Source organism: Cibotium barometz, chromosome 55 (genome assembly GCF_041138505.1).
Source record: "Cibotium barometz isolate CiBa-2024 chromosome 55, ASM4113850v1, whole genome shotgun sequence".
NCBI classification, from domain to species: domain Eukaryota; kingdom Viridiplantae; phylum Streptophyta; class Polypodiopsida; order Cyatheales; family Cibotiaceae; genus Cibotium; species Cibotium barometz.
Window position 1 is genome coordinate 6769468 of NC_141100.1, and position 20964 is coordinate 6790431.

Sequence of the window (20964 nt, forward strand, 5' to 3'; positions counted from 1 at the left end):
GCGCCACCACCTTGCTCTGATACCATGTGAGAAAGAAGAGATGAGAGAAGAGACAATGTACTCAAGAACTCATCAATGAACCACTAGCCTGAAAAGATGCAGGGGGGAAGAGAGCTTAAGCTCTTGCAAGCACACACACACACTCACAAAACCCTAATAGAGAACACACAAGGTGAGAGGCTGAAAATCTTCTTCTTCTCTACTCAACACTCAACACACCATATACAAGATAAGAGTACACAATAATATGGAAGGTACTCAACCAATATACACGGGTTCTCTATAGTGTAAACCCGACTAAATGAGCTGGCGCTATAACTATGCCAGTCTCTAGAATAGCTGTCACACAGCCTGTCATCCCACTGGCCGCATATCACCCAAGATCTCACCAACCATGCCAGTGGTGTAAGTGTGGGGCCTATCCCCCAGGCGGGTCATCAGTGTCCACCGCCTCACTAGATGAGCTCGATATCTCAACACTCCCCCTCGAGCTCAACTCCATCTCATGTACACCAAGCGAAGCCCTGAATCTGCGGAGCTTCTCTGCACCCAATGCTTTGGTGAAGATGTCAGCTACTTGATCCTCTGTGCTAACATAAACAAGGTCAAGGTCTCCTGCCAAGACCTTCTCTCTGACGAAGTGGTAGTGGACCTCTATGTGCTTCGTACGAGCATGAAAGACTGGGTTCTTGGCCAACTGTATACTGCTGATGTTGTCACAGAAAATAACAACTTGTCTATCCACTGATAGACCCAAACCTGCAAGTAGCTTCCTCAACCAAGCTACCTCACATGCTACCATAGCAGCTCCTCTGTACTCGGCCTCTGTACTCGACAGAGCAACCGTAGGCTGCTTCTTGCTGCTCCAAGTCACAGCAGCACTCCCCAAAGAAAACATGAATCCACTGGTAGATCTTCTATCTGAGATACTACCAGCCCAATCAGCATCTATGTACCCATGTACACATATCTCTGTCCCAGTCTCATAGAATAGTCCACAATGCAAAGTAGACTTCACATACCTCAGTATGCGTCTCACTGCATCCAAATGCGGTTTCCGTGGAACCTGCATAAACTGACTCACCAACCCAACAGCATAGCTCAAATCTAGTCTGGTGATCGTCATGTAGATCAAACTTCCTACTATGCTCCTGTACATAGTAGGATCCTCCAAGATCTCTCCTGAATCTGCACTCAACTTGCCATTCTGATCCAATGGCACAGAAATAGGCTTACAGCCTGTCATACCATACTTGGACAACATGTCCAAGCCATACTATCTCTGCAGTAATCCAATACCATGTGGTGACCTAATCACCTCAATGCCCAAGAAATATCTGAGCTCCCCCAGATCCTTCATCTCGAACTTCTGTCTAAGCAAGATCTTTACATCAAAGATCTCCACATCATGGTCCCCCGTAATGATCAAGTCATCTACATAGATGGCAACAAGCACAACCCCTCTATCACCATGTCTCACATACAATGAGAAATCTGCATTGGCTACATGAAAGCCAATAGTGACAAGATATTCAGAAATCTTGTCAGCCCATGCTCTTGGTGCTTGCTTTAAGCCATACAAGGCTTTCTTCAACCTGCAAACATGCTCGGGGTGACCCACATCCTCATAACCAGGTGGCTGCAACATATACACCTCTTCTTGCAAATCCCCATGCAAGAATGCATTCTTTACATCCATCTGATGTAAAGACCATTGCTTTGACGCAACCACTGCTATCACAACTCTCACCGTTGCCATCTTGGCAACTGGGCTGAAAGTTTCCTCATAATCAATCCCATATGTCTGCGCATATCCTTTGGCTACCAATCTAGCCTTGTACCTGTTTATGCTTCCATCACTGTTATGTTTAACTTTGTACACCCACTTGCATCCAATGGCTTTCTTGCCTTCAGGCAATTGCACTAAATCCCAAGTCTCATTTCCATATAGTGCATCCATCTCCTCATCCATAGCTTTCTCCCAACACACATTTCCAATAGCCTCATCAATGCATGTGGGCTCAACAACCTGCACAACCTTTGCCATATATGCATAGTGATGTGCCACATAACCATCATAGGTAAATCTCTGCACAGGATTTCTCACTCTCCCAGATCTTCGCAGCTTTTCATTCATGGCTTCCATAGCCTTCTTTACACCAGAGGTGTTCTCATAGCTGGGATCCCAAGCTCCTCATCAAGGCTCATATCTGAGCCACTAGACTCTCCATCAACATGAGAATGCCCTGCAGAAATGTCAGGCATACCAAGGGGCTCAACCACTTTCTCTTTTCCTTTACGTGATGTAGTAATCACATTTGCAGGGCTGGTATTATGACACAACCTGCCACTCCATGGTCTATCAACAGACCCACTAGATGAGGACTCTCCTGGTCCACTCAAAGACTGTGATTGCTGACCTGCATTCTGTGCAACCACACTTCCACTCACGTCAGCCCCAACAGCTTCTTTTCCAGCAGCATACCAGCTGCTCATCTCATCAAAGACAACATCCCTGCTTACCCTCAACTCACGTGTAGCAGGGTTATAACACCTGTATCCCTTTTGCTCAAGGGAATATCCAATAAACACACATTTTTCAGCTTTTGGATCCAGCTTAGTTCTCAGCTCATCTGGCACATGCACATATGCAATGCATCCAAAGACTTTCAGATGAGATAAATCTGGTTTTCTGCCAGTAAACTTCTCCTCTGGAGTTACATCATGTATGGCTGCAGTTGGAGTCCTGTTCATGATGTATACTGCTGTAGAAACAGCCTCAGCCCAATAGCAATGCGGCATATTCTTCTCTTCCATCAATGCTCGCGCAATCTCAGCAATGTGCCTGTTTTTCCGCTCAACAACTCCATTTTGCTGCGGAGTGTATCTGCATGTATACTGTCTCCGAATACCATTCTTCTTCAAAAATTCAGAGAACTCATTGGAGAAGTATTCTCCCCCTCCATCTGACCTTAGGCACTTGACATATTTCCCTGTTTGCTTTTCAACCAAAACTCTGAAATTCTGAAAGTGAGTGAACACCTCACTCTTCTCTTTCATGAAATATACCCACACTTTCCTTGTGTGGTCATCAATGAAAGTCACATAATACCTGCAGCCTCCCATAGATATGGTCTTCGTAGGACCCCATACATCTGAATGCACAACATCTAGTGCATTTCTGCTCACATATCTCTTACGTGGAAACACATGCTTTGTTTGCTTCCCAAATTGGCATGCTTCACATATTTTCTGTATACCTTCCACTTTAAATTTTGGCAACCCTGTCACAATTCCTTTTGTCTGCATAGACTTCAATCTCTGCACATTTACATGTCCAATTCTTTTATGCCATATGTCTGTGTCTGCAACAACTCCTGAACCATTTGCAAACATCGCAGCACTCATTTCAGGCATGTCTACATTCAATGTAAACATTCTGCCCACTCTGTTGCCTTTTGCAACCAACTTGCACTTGTCTTTGAAATCTTCAACATAACACCCATCAGGGTTAAACCGAACCTGCAAACCCTGCTCAATCATCTGGCCAACTGAAACCAAATTCTTTGTTATGTTCGGTACATGAAGTACATCTGCAAGGTACTTCACTTTGCCATCCTGCATGGACAATGGCACATCTCCAACGTGGGCAATTGGATGAGCCGTGTCATCCCCTGTTTCCACAAAACCTGGTCTTTCCGGGTTTTTCATCTCCCTGAACCACTCCCCATGACTCGTCATGTGGTTCGAAGCGCCTGAATCCACATACCATACATTATCTTTTTGTGCTGCATCAATATTTTCAGACATGGCATTCACGACATGCTGCATAACAAACAACCTTTCATTATCCTCATTATTTCTGCTTGAGGATACATAGTTGTTTTGCTGCACTTTCCCATTTTGCATGTCAGCCTGCTTCTTATAACATTCTGCCTGCACATGTCCAGGCTTACCACAATAATAGCATTCACGTGTATCATTGTATTACCTTTGCCAATTTCCACGGCCTCTTTGACTCCCCCTGCCTCTGAATTTGCCTCTTCCACCTGCGTGTTGTTGTTGTTGTTGTTGATTCTGGGACTGTTGTTGCTGCTGCTGTTGCTGCTGCTGCTGGCCATAATTATGATTACCTGTTCGGCCACCTCCTTGACCGCGTCTACGGCCTCCTCTACCTCGTCCTCTTCCTGAACTCGTGTAGAAGGCCTATTGCTCTGAACTGTTTTTGCTTTGTGAAGACTGTTGGTCTCCACCCAAGCTCTTCTCTTCGATAATCAGCATAGACACCAAATCTGTAAAGTTGGGAATGTTTTCCCGAGTCTGAATGGACGTCTTGAACGCCGTGTATTGTGGCCCGAGACCACATAGACAGACTTCCACGTTGTCATCATCATCTACTGACACACCAATAGATGCAAGGGATTCCACAATACCCTTTATCTTCAGCGCATAGTCATTCACAGACATGCTCTTTTTCTCCACAGTATGAAGTTCATTCTTCAACTGTATCTTATGTGCCTTGGTATTTGTTTCATAGAGCTTTACCAAGGTGTCCCACGCCTCCTTGGGGGACTTGGCATCCTGAATGTGCCCAATCATGGTGTCCTGTATACTAATGGAAAGCCAATACATAACCTTCCTGGCTCCTTGGTTCCAGTCTTTAAACTCTTTCACATCTGCAGCAGTCGGATTTATATCCGGTATCTCCGGTGCCTCTTCATGCTCACCTTCTATGTAGTCCCAATAGCCTTTTCCCATCAGGAAATTCGTCAACCTGAACCTCTAAGCATGAAAGTTATTCTTATCCAGCTTCTCAGCCACAATCTGTGTTATGCCATCATTAGACATCTTGCCAAACACACAATTTTACCAGAAACTGCACTCTGGTTTTTCTGCACAAACTGCTGTATTTTCTGCACAGCGGTACTGTAGTACTCTCAAATGTCACAACCAGTGACTTCAATGTGCATACATACACCCAATGGCAACTGTAGACCTCTTTGCAGCACCCACAGTGTCTGCACAGTCAATCTGTCTTCCTGCAGTTCTTAAAACAGAGTTCTGCAGAGAATCGATGACTTACCCGCAGTGCTCGAAATCGCCTGCTTTCTGAAAAACGGAGGTCCAGACGCACCCGAAACGCGTTTCCGGCCCGAAAATTTCAGTCCGATAGAACTATATAGTTGCCCTATAGCTTTACTCCCGCGAAGAAAGCTCCTCAATCAGAGACCGTTTGCCGGTGCCTCCCGTAGAGCTCCCGACAAGGGTGTAGTCACCAACACAATAGGGAAGAGTAGTTGAAGCTCTTACCCTCGTACCGCTTCCTGTGGTTCTCTTGCTTGCAGCTCAGCCCTTAGCACGAACCAGGCTCTGATACCATGAAAAGATGCAGGGGGGAAGAGAGCTTGAGCTCTTGCAAGCACACACACACACTCACAAAACCCTAATAGAGAACACACAAGGTGAGAGGCTGAAAATCTTCTTCTTCTCTACTCAACACTCAACACACCATATACAAGATAAGAGTACACAATAATATGGAAGGTACTCAACCAATACATACACGGATTCTCTATAGTGTGAACCCGACTAAATGAGCTGGCGCTATAACTATGCCAGTCTCTAGAATGGATGTCACATAGCCTGTCATCCCACTGGCCGCATATCACCCAAGATCTCACCAACCATGCCAATGGTGTAAGTGTGGGGCCTATCCCCCAGGCGGATCATCAGTGTCCACCGCCTCACTAGATGAGCTCGATATCTCAACATAGCCAACTTGATAAGAAATGAACTACAATACCTCATATATATAGGCACAAGATGAATGGATCTCTAGAAAAGTTCCTCCACCCAAAAATGTGTAAATAGAAAAAAATGGAAATGAATGCTATAAATCCCAAAAATGCCTAGAGGCTAAAGAGTGTGCCACTAGCGTGACACCATCTGGAGATGACACCTATCCAACAAAAATGTTCCTCAGAGATGGGAACCTAGCTTTTATTGAGTTTGTGGGCCACAAACTGTCCCGCATGTCAATGAATCCACGCCCGAACAATACGATGTCCGGCCAAGCTTTAATGATGTCTAAACACATTGACTCATAGACCTTATAAGTTACATAAATGATTCAAATCCCATGATACTCATGTTTTGTGACCATCTTTCAGGCCTATCCATGCCAGTGAATGATTTGGCTTAACCCCTTCTTCTGTGGAACATCCTGTTCTCACCTTGCTTCCGTTCTGTGTGGGCTTTTCCCAAAACGCTAATCAAAGCTAGTGAAGGGACCAAATGGTGACATCCCCTCCCCGCCTTGTAAGCAATTGTCCACAACCGTGTAAGTGTGGTACCACCAACATAGTCATCAAGTGTAGTAGATCCAATGTCAATCTGTAGTATCCAACCACAACCATACAAAAAAATACTTCCACCTAAAGTTTCTGTAGGCAACAAGCATCTTTGATATTGGGAAATGTCCAGGCTGGTGGCATCCTCGCGAGCTTCATAAAAGTTGTCCACAACTTTAAGCTTCAATCCATAATCATGTCCCACATAAATGGGCTAGACTAGGTGAGTCTCCATAGATCCATAAATCGTGTCCCAAGTTCCGCGAAGTGGGTGACTCTACTAGTTACACTCCCAGTTGGATATCCATCCCTTACTGCAGAGGAAGAGCTAGTCCAAAATCCAATATATTCATAATGTGGGCATTGAAGCCAAACATGTTCAAGAAAATAATATAAGTTCATATCCACAATCCGAAGTCAGATACCGCACAAGAGCCAACCGTATCGAGAAACAAAGTTTGGCTAGCTCCACCAACCATATCAAGAGTTAACAACTCTGGTAATAGTGGACACAGGCAAAAGAGCCAACTGTGTCCCAAATATCCATAAATCCATATGTAGCTATGAGTACATACAAAAAGAAAATAGACAAAATACATAGCCACAAAACATCTTGCCATGCCATTGGACTTCATAAGGGCACCACCCCTATGATCCATACGAATGCCCAAGCCTAACATGCTACACATGTCCATCTCTTCACAAGTACCTCCACCCGGCATAAGAATACAAGTGCTTCACCAGGGCAACCACCCTTCCATGAAGCCAAACATGCTCGCCAAGATTTCCCCTTCCATGAGATTTCACTCACCAATCCTATCACGCTTCCATGAGTTCATGTCTTTCCTCACCACGGTTACCACCCATCCATGAGTTCACATAGCTCACCAAGGTTACCACCCTTCCATGAGTGAGTCCATGAACAGTTGGCGTAGACACAGTCCCTTGCCATCGAGATGTTAGATCACATGACCCTTGGCATAGACATAAGTCCCCAGCCAACGAGACGTTATGTCCACTTTACCACATGCTCTTTGTGTCAATATTCAGAACATACACTTAAGAGGAGAGATGGGCCCAAATTCACTCTACCACGTACACTCCATGTTGGTCCCTGACCACACAACTTGGAGAAGCGGTGGACTCAAGTTCACTCTACCACGTGCACTCCGTGGTGGCATTCTGATCATAGTGTAACATGCGGAAGCTCTGGGAGTCTTCTTTGAGCCCTAAACACTCTTGGAAACCATCTGATGCAAAAACGCAGATATAGAGAGAGAGTAGAGAGAGAGAGAGAGAAGCGCTGGAAATTCAGTATATTCTATGGTACAAAAAGGTACCTAAATCTGCAGCCATGGGCTGCCTTACATAAAAGGTGGTAACACACCAAAATCTGTCTCCTATGGGACCCCTAATGATCCAAACCCCTAGAGGGAGAGAATGAATAAAACAATGAGCACTTGGGCTATTTATAGCCCCTTGAAATCCATGGGGAACTGGCCGACTGCTGGTCGGCCAATATTAAATGCATAAATGCTATTTAATTCAGCCCCGACTGGATTTACTCCTGGATCTTGATGTGCCTGCTGCTGCCCTTGTCCTTTGGTTCAGCCAACCTCTTCAGTGTGCAGCCGACAGCTCTTTGGCACTGCTGATGTCAGCCGACAGTCCTTTCTAGCAGCCAGCCGCCGAGACAGCTTCTTCCATGCCTTGCTCCAAGTCCTGCTCTAGTTTAAACTGCCTTCAGTGCTCTGTGCTCTATTGTCTTGGTTCTACTCTTTATCTGGCTGCCTCTTCTGGATCTAGCCCTGAGTGTCCATGGCATCTATGATGCACATGACATCCCCCTCTGCTAAACTTGATGACGGGATTCCAACCTGCTCTTGGATGACTGTCATCATCCCAATCCTATCCCGAAGTCCCTCTGTCATCATCCATCCCTGGCAAACCTTTTTTCTCTGAAAACCCGGCCTGTTCTCCAAACCACTCTGTCTCAGACGAAGATCTATGCATCTGGTCTTCCTCTAGTCCACAATCCATTCCTGCCCTGACTCTGAACACCGTCTTGGTCTTCTTTCCTGAGAAATGAGTCTGGCACTCTCACATCACCCTTGGAGGATAAACCTCCCTTGGGACCGTTGCCTGAGAACCTATCTGGCTCACGGAACTGCCATCCCCTCTGGCACTGTGGAACACCACCAACAAACCTCCTGGGAGTTCTTCCCGATCTGTGTTCCTTGCCTTGGGCTTTGAATCCGTGTAATTTCCTGTACCTTGGACCTGTACACCATCATATGGGACTGAATCAGTGTTTAGCTTTGCTGAGCCTGATGCTCTGATACCAATGTAACATGCGGAAGCTCTGGAAGTCTTCTTTGAGCCCTAAACACTCTTGGAAACCATCTGATGCAAAAACGCAGATATAGAGAGAGAGTAGAGAGAGAGAGAGAGGTGCTGAAAATTCAGTATATTCTATGGTACAAAAAGGTACCTAAATCTGCAGGTATGGGCTGCCTTACATAAAAGGTGGTAACACACCAAAATCTGTCCCCTATGGGACCCCTAATGATCCAAACCCCTAGAGGGAGAGAATGAATAAAACAATGAGCACTTGGGCTATTTATAGCCCCTTGAAATCCATGGGGAACTGGCTGACTGCTGGTCGGCCAGTATTAAATGCATAAATGCTATTTAATTCAGCCCCAACTGGATTTACTCCTGGATCTTGATGCGCCTGCTGCTGCCCTTGTTCTCTGGTTCAGCCAACCTCTTCAGTGTGCAGCTGACAGCTCTTTGGCACTGCTGATGTCAGCCGACAGTCTTTTCTGGCAGCCAGCCGACAGCTTCTTCCATGCCTTGCTCCAAGTCCTGCTCTAGTTTACACTGCCTTCAGTGCTCTGTGCTCTATCATCCTGGTTCTACTCTTTATCTGGCTGCCTCTTCTAGATCTAGCCCTGAGAATGTCCATGGCATCTATGATGCACATGACACATAGGTCTAGAAGGAGAGGTGGGCTTAAGTGTGAAACATATGATAAATGAAACTCGCCACAGTTGCGTAACAAACTATTCATTGCTAATCACACTTAGCCAACTTTAATCACTGCTGAATTTTGAAGCAAACCACTCTGAATTTTTAGCAATCACTTGAGAGAGATAGAAGAATGGAAGAGAGAAAGCCGACACAGCATAGACCTGGAATGGCCAGCCTCCTTCACAGACATATAGATTATTCCTCCAAAATTTTTATAAAGTGTATTGGCTGATTAAATTCAGCATGGTATCACCATCAAATAAGATTGAAAACAAATGATTTGGAACCTCCTAATTTGTATGTGATGACTTACCATACACGCACGAGAGTTGGAGAAACTCACCCGTCTCTGTGCCGCTCCAATGGCCTTCCAATGGGTCACACAACCGGTTGTCTTCTCTTGTGTTTTGGATGCACACAAGAGTGTAGTCCTTCGAAGAAGAATTCAGCTAGCTTTTCTTCCAAGGGCTTTGAAACACTTTCTCGCATACACTTCGGCAGCACCTCCGCCACGAAGTGATGGTCTTCTCTTTCGCAAAAGAATCTCCACACTTGATAGAGTAGCTTTAGCCTCCTTGTCTTCTTGCTCTCAAGCTCTAGGTGTTGTTTCTCTCTCACACAAAATGTTTCTCTCTCACACAAAATGACTATGAAGCTCTTGCCTCTCCTCTCACGTGTATAATGACGATAGCTAGCCTCTTTTTATAGTGAAGTTCTTTCCCCTTTTTCAAAAATAGAAAGAGATAGTCTAAAAGTGCATCTCCCTTTTGAAAATAGAAAGAGAAGGAACTAATGAATGTGCATGAGAAACTTTCTTAAAAGTTCTCCTCAAAATAGAAAGAGATGATCTAATCTACTTTTTTGAAATAGAAAGTCATGGTTCTTCACAAGTAACTTTCCCCCTTCAAGAAATAAAAAGAGATGCTCATAACTAAACTTCTAAAATGAGTTTGCATGTTCAGCTGAAGGGAAAGTTACTAAGCTAGCATGGGTGAGCAAATTCGTTGCCACGTCATCAAGCTGTTCTTGATTTTTTTTTTTTTGCCTTGGGGGTTTTCGACCGCTGTGATTCTGATTCCAACCTCCGTTTTCCCAAAGATGAAGGGAAAGCCCTTAAATCAGATTTCGAATTTAAAAGTTAGTATATATTTAAAATTTGTTGAAATTGAAAGTTGTTAGGTGATAACCTCCTACAAAATACAAGTAGCTAGATCAACAACCAGTAACATGCAGACATTTGAAGCTTAAGGATGAATACCTACGTGTTCATTCGTTCCCAAAACAACATTCAATGCAAGTTCATCAAGCAACTTAATGTGCATGTGCCTAAGGTAAATACCATCCGTTCAAAACACTTTGTATCCATCTATACTCTCCTCCATAAAGGTAAGAGTGCATGGTCCATCATGCTTTATAAAGCATGTCTAATTAGTAATCACACTTCTCACTTAGGAATGGAAGTATGTCCATGGCGAATCAAACTTCCCCACTTAGGAATGGAAGCATGTCCAATCATACTTCCCCGCTTAGGGATGGAAGCATGTCCATTCATGGATTTCTATGGAATAAGAACTCATGTCCAATCATGAAGCACGTTGTGTTAGGTCACACAACATGTCCAAGTCATATATCTAGATGAATCCAAGAACATGTCCAAACGTGCATGTTATATACTCATGGTAGTCAACCCACAAGACTATATAACTATCAACTCCATTATGTATAGTATGGACTAGATACTACGACATCCCCACTAACATCATCAGTGCCCAATAGTGGATGTAGAACTATGTATCAAGATATGCTCTCACATGCGCACCACACACACACACACACATAAGGGCATATATTCACACAAAGCCCTTCGTACTGAGTTTCTGTCAAACCTCCGGAGATGCAAGGCAAACTCAACCATAATGAAGCCTAGCACTAAGGGAAGTAGCAAATAGAAAGAATTAGTCCAGCAAATAAGTAGTTGATAGGACAAATGCACCGCTAAAGATAGAAAGAATAAGCACAATATCAACTGGCCACAACTCGGACGAAAACTTCACAATGTGAAATCTGCATGTCCGCTAATACGGCTGAATTATATACCTAGATGAATCCAGGAACATGCCCAAATTCACCTTTTAGGAACGTGCATGTTATATACTCCTGGTAGTCAACCCACAAGACTATATAACTATCAACTCCATATAGCATGTCCAAGTCATATTTATCTTCAAGATTCTTGATACAAGATTCCATGTACATGGTTAGGGTTTCTCACAAACACAGGTGGGTGACATACCTCCCCCCTATATTGCAGTTGTCCTCAACTGAAAGGCATCCAAATAAGGTTTCAATACCTCTGGATAATCTTCAAGATCTTTTGAATCCATCCACTGAGCATCCAAGGGTGGATAGTTCTTGAACTTTACCAAGAATTTCTTGATAAGCTTTCCTTTGGGTCCTTTCCTTTCCTTATGATAGACAATTTGTTCAGGTTGTAATACCTTTATAGTCTGCTCAGGTACTTCAAGTGGATTTTCTACGACTGGAGAAGTAGGCACCTCCATGATATGGCTTTAATAAATTTACATGAAAAGCCTTATAAATTTGCCAATGAGAGACCAATTCAAGACGAACAGCTACATCATTTGACATTAATCATTTGTTTGATAATGAATGGTCCATAGTACTTGTTTGAGAGTTTAATAAATTGACTCTCTTTTCCTTTCTTCTTCTTCAAGCATGCTTCCTCAAACTTGAGAAGCACCCACTGACCTTCTTTATAATCAGTGTCTCTTCTATGTTTGTTGGCAGCTTTCTTCTGTTTGGCTTGAGATCTCTCTATGGCATGGTGCACTTGAGAGAGCATCTGGTCCATGTCTTCAACAAACTTATTAGCTGCAAAGATCTTCTCTTTGGTTTGCATTATGGGCAGCAAATGTGGCCGGCCATAGACTACTTCAAACGGCGCTTTTCTTGTAGAATTCAGCAAGCGGCAAATACTTTTCCCAAGTTGCCTTCTTTTCAGTACAAAAGCATTTCAAAAGATCTAAAATCTGTAAGTTGACATTCCACTTTGCCCATCTGTTTGGGGGTGATAAGAAGAAGAAAAATTAAGCTTAGTGCCTACATTCTCAAAGAGGGCTCTCCAGAACAAGCTAGTAGTCCTTGGATCTCTATCTCTCACTATGGCCTTTGGAAGTCCATGATGTTTGAAAATTTGGGCCAAATATGCAGTAGCCATCTGTTCAGCCCTTATTGTCTTCTTCAATGGAACAAAGTGAGCCATTTACTGAATCTATCCACAATTGTCCAGATGGCATCATTCCCCGTTGGAGTCTTAGGGAATCCTGTCATGAAGTCCATGGCAATACTTTCCCATGGCTTTTCTGGAATAGGCAAAGGCTGTAATAAGCGTTGTGACCTGCCTCAATCAAACTTCACCTTTTGGCATGTGATGCATTCACGAACAAATGCCTCAATGTCCTTCCTCATAGAAGGCCAATAGAAATATCTTTCTAACATATGTGTGGTAGGAAGAATACCCCTATGTCCAGCAAAAGGAGGTGCATGGCATTCCTCCATGACCCTTTGCCTTAATTCCTTTACAATGCAAAGCTGATCCTTCATCATTAAGAAACCTTCCCTGATTGAGAAACGTGTCTTAATGTTTCCTTGTAAACAATGCCATACCTAGATAAAATTTGCATCTGTAGCATATAAACCACACATTACCATGAAGTCGCTGGGGTATCCGAGAGTGATGGCACCAACTTCAGGTCTTCTAAACAAAGCATTAGCTACCAAGTTGCCTTTACCGTTCATGCTCTCCATTGTGAAGTGAAACATGGACAAGAAGTTTGCCCATCTCATCTGCATAGGTCATAGCTTCTTCTGGGTAAGAAAGTACTTAAAACTTTGGTGATCAGTCGCGGTGATCAGTCTTGACCACAAAAGTAGTGCCCAAGAGATAATGCTTCCAAATGGTCAAGGCATGGACCACTACAAGCAATTCCTTTTGATAGGTGGAGTAGTTCTTCTCACCTTCATGTAACTTCTGATTTTCACAGGCAACTAGTCTTCCTTCCTGCATCAAAACAACACCTATGCCTACATCTAAAGCATCACAATGTACCACAAAATCTTTATTTAAATCTGGTAGATGCAAAACAATATGTTTGCTAGCTTCTTCTTTCAGCCTTTGAAGGTTGCCTCCTCTCTTTGAGTCCAACTAAAAATAGCTCTCTTCTTGCACAAGTCATGCAAAGGTGTAGCAATGTGCAAAATAGCGCACATACTGTCGATAGTATGAGCAAAGTCCAAGGAAGCTTCTCAATTCATGGACATCTTTTGGAGTTGGCCACTCCACAATGGCCTTGACTTCGGCCAGATCCATCATCCGTACACCAGCTTGGATGATATGCCCCAAGTACTTGATTTCTTGCAAAAAGAACTCACTCTTCTTTGGATTTATGTATAAATGCTTCTTATGTTCCTCTTCATTTTGTGAAAAGATAATAGTGTCATCAAAGAAAGTTCCACAAAATCTTCTATGTTGGCGAAAAATTCGATCCATCCTTCGATTGAAGGTAGCCGTTGCATTGGTCAGATCAAAGGGCAGGACCAAGAATTCATAGAGGCCAAAAGTGGTATGGAATGCTGTCTTGGAGATATCCTCTGGTGCAATTGGAACTTGATGATACCCGCTCTTCAGATCAATCCGGCTGAAAACTGAAGCTCCACTTAGTGTGTCCAAGATATCATCGATTCTTGGAATAGGGTATCTATTCTTTACGATAACCTTATTCAAGGCTCGATAATCCACACACGTGTGGAAAGAACCATCCTTCTTTTGCATTAGCAAAACTAGAGAGCAGTAAGGAGAGTGACTAGGTCAGACCATGCCCTTCTCTAGCAACTCATTCACTTGATTCATGATCTCCTCCTGTTGTGAAGCACTCGCACGGTAAGGGGCTTGATTCAGAGTCAAGCTTCCCAGAATGAGATCTATCTTATGATCTTCAGGTCTCTCAGGTGCGAGTTCTCCTGGAATAGACTCACTAAAACAATCATTGAATTGCTGCAAAAAGTTCATATGCTTGATCAACATTTACATTATCTTCAGATTTACTTTCTTGTGCGAAGACTAAATAACTGCAAATGGAACTTTTCATTGCCTTTTTAATTTATTTGTACATGACCCACAAGAGGAATGGAGTTTCCTCGAACTCCTACTTCTAATACAATATTCTTTCCTTTATGAGTGATCTTGAGTTTGTCTTCATCTTGGCCATAGAGACCTAGGTATAGCTTTGACCTTGCGCATTCAAGGCATGCCAAGCATCACATCACACCCTTGAGTGTAGGACCTATGAGAAAGTCCACATGGTCCAAGTAACTTCCTATGTGAATCCTCAAAGGATCCTTCATAGGAACAACTTGCGCTTGTTGCCCAAAAAGTGTGTCAGCAATAGTGAACATACCTTTGTCTTCCTCCATTAGACCAATAGCTCGGGCTACTTCTTCAGAGATGAAGTTATGAGTAGACCCAGAGTCAATCATAACAACCACGGGCTGGTTTCTCAGCTCACCAAATGCTTTCCATTGTTGCCTTTCTTTGGCGTCGTGGTGGCTACATTCGGGAACTTGCACATCAGTGATGGTGCCAACCTTCAGCTTCGATGTCTCTTTTTCTTCGGTCCTCTTTTCAGTGTCCTTCTTTTTGCACTCCCATGCCGTGTGCCCTTTTTGTCCACATTGGAAGCATCTTCCTTCTTTGATGTGTTGCTCGAGCTCTTCCTTAGTCAACTTCTTAAAGATTGGATTGGCTTTTTTGGCTTGATCTTTAAGATTGGATGATTTGGAGGCTGGGTTAAGGCTTCTTTTCTTGCTTCTCTTGGTTCTTCGCCTTCTTTGAGTGCGGCTCCTCCGAAGAAGGCCCCTTTCTCTTAACCATCCACTTCATATCATGAGCTTCCGCATTCAATGCAGACTCCATGCAATTCTTCAAAGTGTCTTGAAACATGCATAAGGGGCTGTAGAAGAGGATTCAAACCTCCCTCAAACTTGCGGATGACTTCGCTATCGCAGATGTCAATGTATTGAGCGGCTTTAACATAAACATCCCAAAACCGATTAATGTACTTTTTGCACATTATCTCCTTGCTGATCCAACTTGTCCCACTCTATACACACCTTGAAGTCCAAGGGCAAGAATTGAGCTTCGAACATCTCCTTGAACTCCTCCCAGGTTTTTTGGATTGAGGTTCCTGGTAACAAGTGTTAGATACCAATTACTAGCAACTTCTTTGATGGAATTTCAATTCTTCAGAATAATTACGATTTCAATTCTTGAGAATAATTACAATTTTTGAAGGCCAAATCAAACTCCCTGATGAAAGCTAAGATCTTTGTGATGTCACTGTCCTTCCCATCATAATATGGTAATTTCACACTTCTATCTCCTAGCTTGCAAATCTCTTGCTTCTCCTTCTCCTTGATGTCCGATATAACTGCCTTTTTTACCAGCATTGGTGACTCTGCTAGTGGTAAACTAGAGGGAGCTAGGATGTAGGGCTCCAAGAAAACCGCTTGCCCAGATGAATCCGGACCAATGATTCCCTTTGACTTCTTCACATAATCTTCAAAATGAGATACCTTTGAATGGTTGATAGCCTTCCTTGATACCACCGCTTGCACATCCGGATCGGTTAATAAGTCCTCCATTTCTTTGAGCCGATGAAGGAGCGCCACTTCACCATTGGCGTGACTAGTATACCATGTGCCTTCTCCATGGTTGATCGACCTTGAGGATTGGGTCCATCATGTCCCCTAGTTGCTCTGCAAGCATCACCACCTCTTCTTCTTGAAGATGAAACTTCTACGGACTCACTAAAATGAGCAAGTGATCTTGATCTCTCTCTGTGGTTAGACATCTTCTTAGCAACAAAAGACATCTTCTTAGCAACAAAAGACTTGTTCCCAGGGATTGTCTTCAATTGCCAACAAGATAAGGAAGATAACACCACTCTGATACCACTGAAGCTCATCGTAGTTCCACTAAAACTCGCCGCAATTGCGTAACAAACTATTCACTGCTAATCACACTTAGCCAACTTTAATCAATGTTGAATTTTGAAGCAAATCACTCAGAATTTTCAGCAATCACTTGAGAGAGATAGAAGAATGGAAGAGAGAAAGCTGACACACAATAGACCTAGAATGGCCGGACTCCTTCACACGAATATAGATTATTTCTCCATAATTTTTACAAAGTGTATTGGTTGATTAAATTCAGCATGGTATAACCATCAAACAAGATTGAAAACAAATGATTTGGAATCTCCTAATTTGTACGTGATGGCTTACCATACACGCACAAGAGTTGGAAAAACTCACCTGTCTATGTGCCACCCCAATGGCCTTCCAATGGGTCACACAACCAATGGCCTTCCAATGGGTCACACAACCGGTTGTCTTCTATTGTGTTTTGGATGCACACAAGAGTGTAGTCCTTCGAAGAAGAATTCAACTAGCTTTTCTTCAAGGGTTTTGAAACACTTTCTCACATACGCTTGGGCAGCACCCCCGCCACGAAATGATGGTCTTCTCTTTTGCAAAAGAATCTCCACACTTGATAGAGTAGCTTTAGCCTCCTTGTCTTCTTGTGTTTTGGATGCACACAAGAGTGTAGTCCTTCGAAGAAGAATTCAGCTAGCTTTTCTTCAAGGGTTTTGAAACACTTTCTCACATACGCTTGGGCAGCACCTCCGCCCCACGAAATGATGGTCTTCTCTTTTGCAAAAGAATCTCCACACTTGATAGAGTAGCTTTAGCCTCCTTGTCTTCTTGCTCTCAAGCTCTGAGTGTTGTTTCTCTCTCACACAAAATGATTATGAAGTACTTGCCTCTCCTCTCACATGTGTATAATAGGATAGCTAGCCTCTTTTTATGGTGAAGTTCTTTCCCGCTTTTCAAAAATAGAAAGAGATAGTCTAAAAGTGCATCTCCCTTTTGAAAATAGAAAGAGATGGAACTAGTGTGCATGAGGAACTTTCTTAATAGTTCTCTCCTCAAAATAGAAAGAGATGGTCTAATCTTCTTTTTTAAACTAGAAAGAGATGGTTCTTCACAAGTAACTTTCCCTCTTTAAGAAATAAAAAGAGATGCTCATAACTAAACTTCTAAAATGAGTTTGCATGTTCAGCTGAAGGGAATGTTACTGAGCTAGCATGGGTGAGCAGATTCATTGCCACATCATCAAGCTGTTCTTGTTTTTTTTTGCCTTGGGGATTTTCGACCTCTATGATTCTGATTCCAACCTCCATTTTCCCAAACGATGAAGGGAAAGCCCTTAAATCAGATTTCGATTCTAAAAGTTAGTATATCTTTAAAATTTGTTGAAATTGAAAGTTGTAGGTAATAAGAATACTTAACCTCCTGCAAAATACAAGTAGCTAGATCAACAACCAGTAACATGCAGACATTTGAAGCTTAAGGATAAATGCCTACATGTTCATGCATTCCCAAAACAGCATTTGATGCATGTTCATCAAGCAACTTAATGTGCATGTGCCTAAGGTGAATACCATCCGTTCAAAACACTTTGTATCCATCTATACTCTCCCCCATAAAGGTAAGAGTGCATGGTCCATCATGCTTTATAAAGCATGTCTAATTAGTAATCACACTTCCCACTTAGGGATGGAAGTATGTCCATGGCCAATCATACTTTCCCACTCAGGGATGGAATCATACTTCCCCGCTTAGGGAAGGAAGCATGTCTATTCATGGGTTCGTTCGGAATAAGAACTCATGTCCAATCATGAAGCTTGTCGTGCTAGGTCAGACAACATGTCCAAGTTATATTTATCTTCAAGATTCTTGATATAAGATTCCATGTACATGGTTAGGGTTTCTCACAAACACACGTGGGTGGTAATAAAAATGTGTCACAGGCATGGAGATCTTGGTGCTCCATAAAGATGTTTGCTACAAATAGTTTTACAGGCATTTCGGCCGCCAGTAGAAAATCCATAGTGGATGCAAGACTTGCAAAGATCGTTGTTTTACTACAGGAGGCAGCATAGAGCAGACTCACAGAGTTCAAGAGAGCACAAGAGGAGCATCTATAGGAGCCTGGCATCCTTGTAGCGTCAAGAGAGTGCGCCGGAAAGCCCGTGGATTGGAGCCCCGATGGCAGCAGCCCGGACACAGTTGATTGCCATCAAGGAGAGGAGGGTGGAGTACACATATCATGCTAGAGCTTTCTTCTCGACAAAAGCTAGAGACAGGGTCATTAGCAATTTCTTTGAGATCGCAAGCCCACACAGGCAGAGGGATGGTATCTACAGATTGTGCGGCTAGGATGGATCTATTGTCTCTGATCCCCATCAGGTTCAAGCCATTGCCACAGATTTTTTTAGATCCCTTCTTTTTGGAGCTCCCCTCTCTTTGCGCAAGTGATGGACACTATGGATCGGGTTTGGCGGCACACGAGAGAGGTGGTCCGCCTTGCTCTCCGGACCTTCACATACATGCCTTGGGAGGATGGGCTTCCGGTCTCTTTATTCTTTCATCACTGGGATCTCATAGAAGGCGGCTTCAAAGCCACTTCCAATGACATTATAGCCACAGGCTTGATGCCAGAGAGGTTAACAAAGGGTTTGATCCATTTGAATCCCAAGGGGCCCTCTAGGGACAAAGATGAGTTTTTACAAAGATCACCTGCTTCGCCTCACAGAGGATGGTTTCATCACTCGTCCAAGATACATGGACATACATTTGTCACATGGCGTCAAATGCACTACTGGTCAGATCCGCACTTCCTCTCATCAGCTAAGGATTGAGACCGATAGATATGGACCACCAACAGTACCGGCAGAGCAGGGTATATGTCAGCTCTGTAAGCTAGAGCCAGAGACAGACGAACACTACATCTACCGATGCCATGTGTACTATGAGATTAGAGGGAGGTTCCATTGCCTTTTCAGAGAGGGGTTCGGCCCCCTTGCCAAAGTGATGGACTACAGTGACCAGAGATGCCTAGGACTTTTTCTACTAGAGATACGCCGGCATAGAGAGACTCATACGTGGAGGAGTAGTGTTCACGGATCCTGTGTAGAGACAGCTTACTGAATTCTTTGGGAGCACCACTTCAGCACAGCAGAGCCAGGGACACAGCCACATCCACATCCAGAGGGGTCACTCTTGAGCGTGCCTCTTAGCTATGTCAGGACAGATGCCCTAGAGCTCAGGGTATCCGTAGCAGATCCAGATGGCATGGGAGGATCAGAGAGATCATCGCAAATCACCAGCAGATACCCTCCAAGCAGTTCACCCCGGAGGAACTTGACTACATGCTTCAGCGACCTATGAGGGATTTCATCCACTGAGGGCCCGTCTATACCCTCACACATTCATGAGCCTCACATGCCAAGAGATGTCTGAGTGAACACTTTCGTCCCCTCTTAGTAGCTTCCCAGGTTTCCCATTTTCCCATGTTACTCTTGATCTCTAGATCTTTAGATCTTTAGATCTTTTCTTGCTTTTTTTTATTACACACCACTGACACTTGTACTTCATCTGACCAGATTATTGTAACTCTTGGTCTCATAGGTCATTTTGGCCTTTCAAAGATGTTAATACAGATTTCATTTCATTTCTCTCTCTCTCTCTCTCTCTCTCTCTCTCTCTCTCTCTCTCTCTGCTCTGCTCTGCTCTGCGCTGTGCTGCCCGTACAGGGCCTGTTTTCTCTGTTTCTTCTCCCGCCTTTGAGCTGATGGGCAGCAGGGTTGCACCACAGTGCTGGCCGTACAGAGACAGGCCTAATTCAGCAGCTGGTTTCCCTCCTCTCTCCCTCTCGACTGGCTGCCACAGAAACCAACAGCACAACAGCAGCAAATCTCTCTGTGCAGGCTGGTTTCTACGCTGAGAGGGCAGTGTCTGGTGGTTTTCTCTCTCTCTCTCTCTCTTTTGGCCACCTTCAATCTGGAGGCTGCAGTCGTGTAGTACCTGTCTTCTGCTGGTTGCCTACAGGGCTGATTTGGGACTGTTTTGAGACAGTTTTGGGACAGCTTTTGGGACTGTTTTTGTCTTGGCACTGGGAAGAGAGCTTGGCCTGAGTGTCATACATGCTTTGGTGGAAAGTTTCTTAGGAACTGTGGAAAATCTGGTGCTGTATGCACCCTCGCCTTGGATTCTTGTAAACCTTCTACGTAATAAAGAAATTCCTAGGGGGGCTGGCCGTTCCGGCTCAATGCGCTGTCTATATTTATATGATGTGGCATCCTACTGTTATTCTCTATTTGCTTGTTTGCTTCTTTGAAGTCTTCTCCTTTTGTTCCGGGTCCCCCATCAGTTACAGCTCTCCCGCCAGAGTCACCAGGCGGCCCCCCAGGGTTCTAGGGCAGCCAGTGGATTGTACAGTTTCTTCCAATGTCTCCCTGTTGAAGGAACTGGTATTTTCGAGGAGACGGTGGCTCTCATTCGGATTTGTGTGGTGTTTCATCACTCCAAGCCCTCCACGCCAGAGAGTGGCGTGATGATCTTCTCCTTCCCCTTGAGTGCAACACCGGGGACGGGATGG

At 43.9% G+C, this 20964-nt stretch overlaps 1 protein-coding gene across 4 annotated transcripts in view; it reads right to left on the reverse strand.

Moving 5' to 3' along the window:
* LOC147607304 (BTB/POZ domain and ankyrin repeat-containing protein NPR2-like) overlaps nt 1-20964 on the reverse strand; it is a 30881-nt gene that overhangs the window by 4517 nt on the left and 5400 nt on the right. The window lies entirely within an intron of this gene.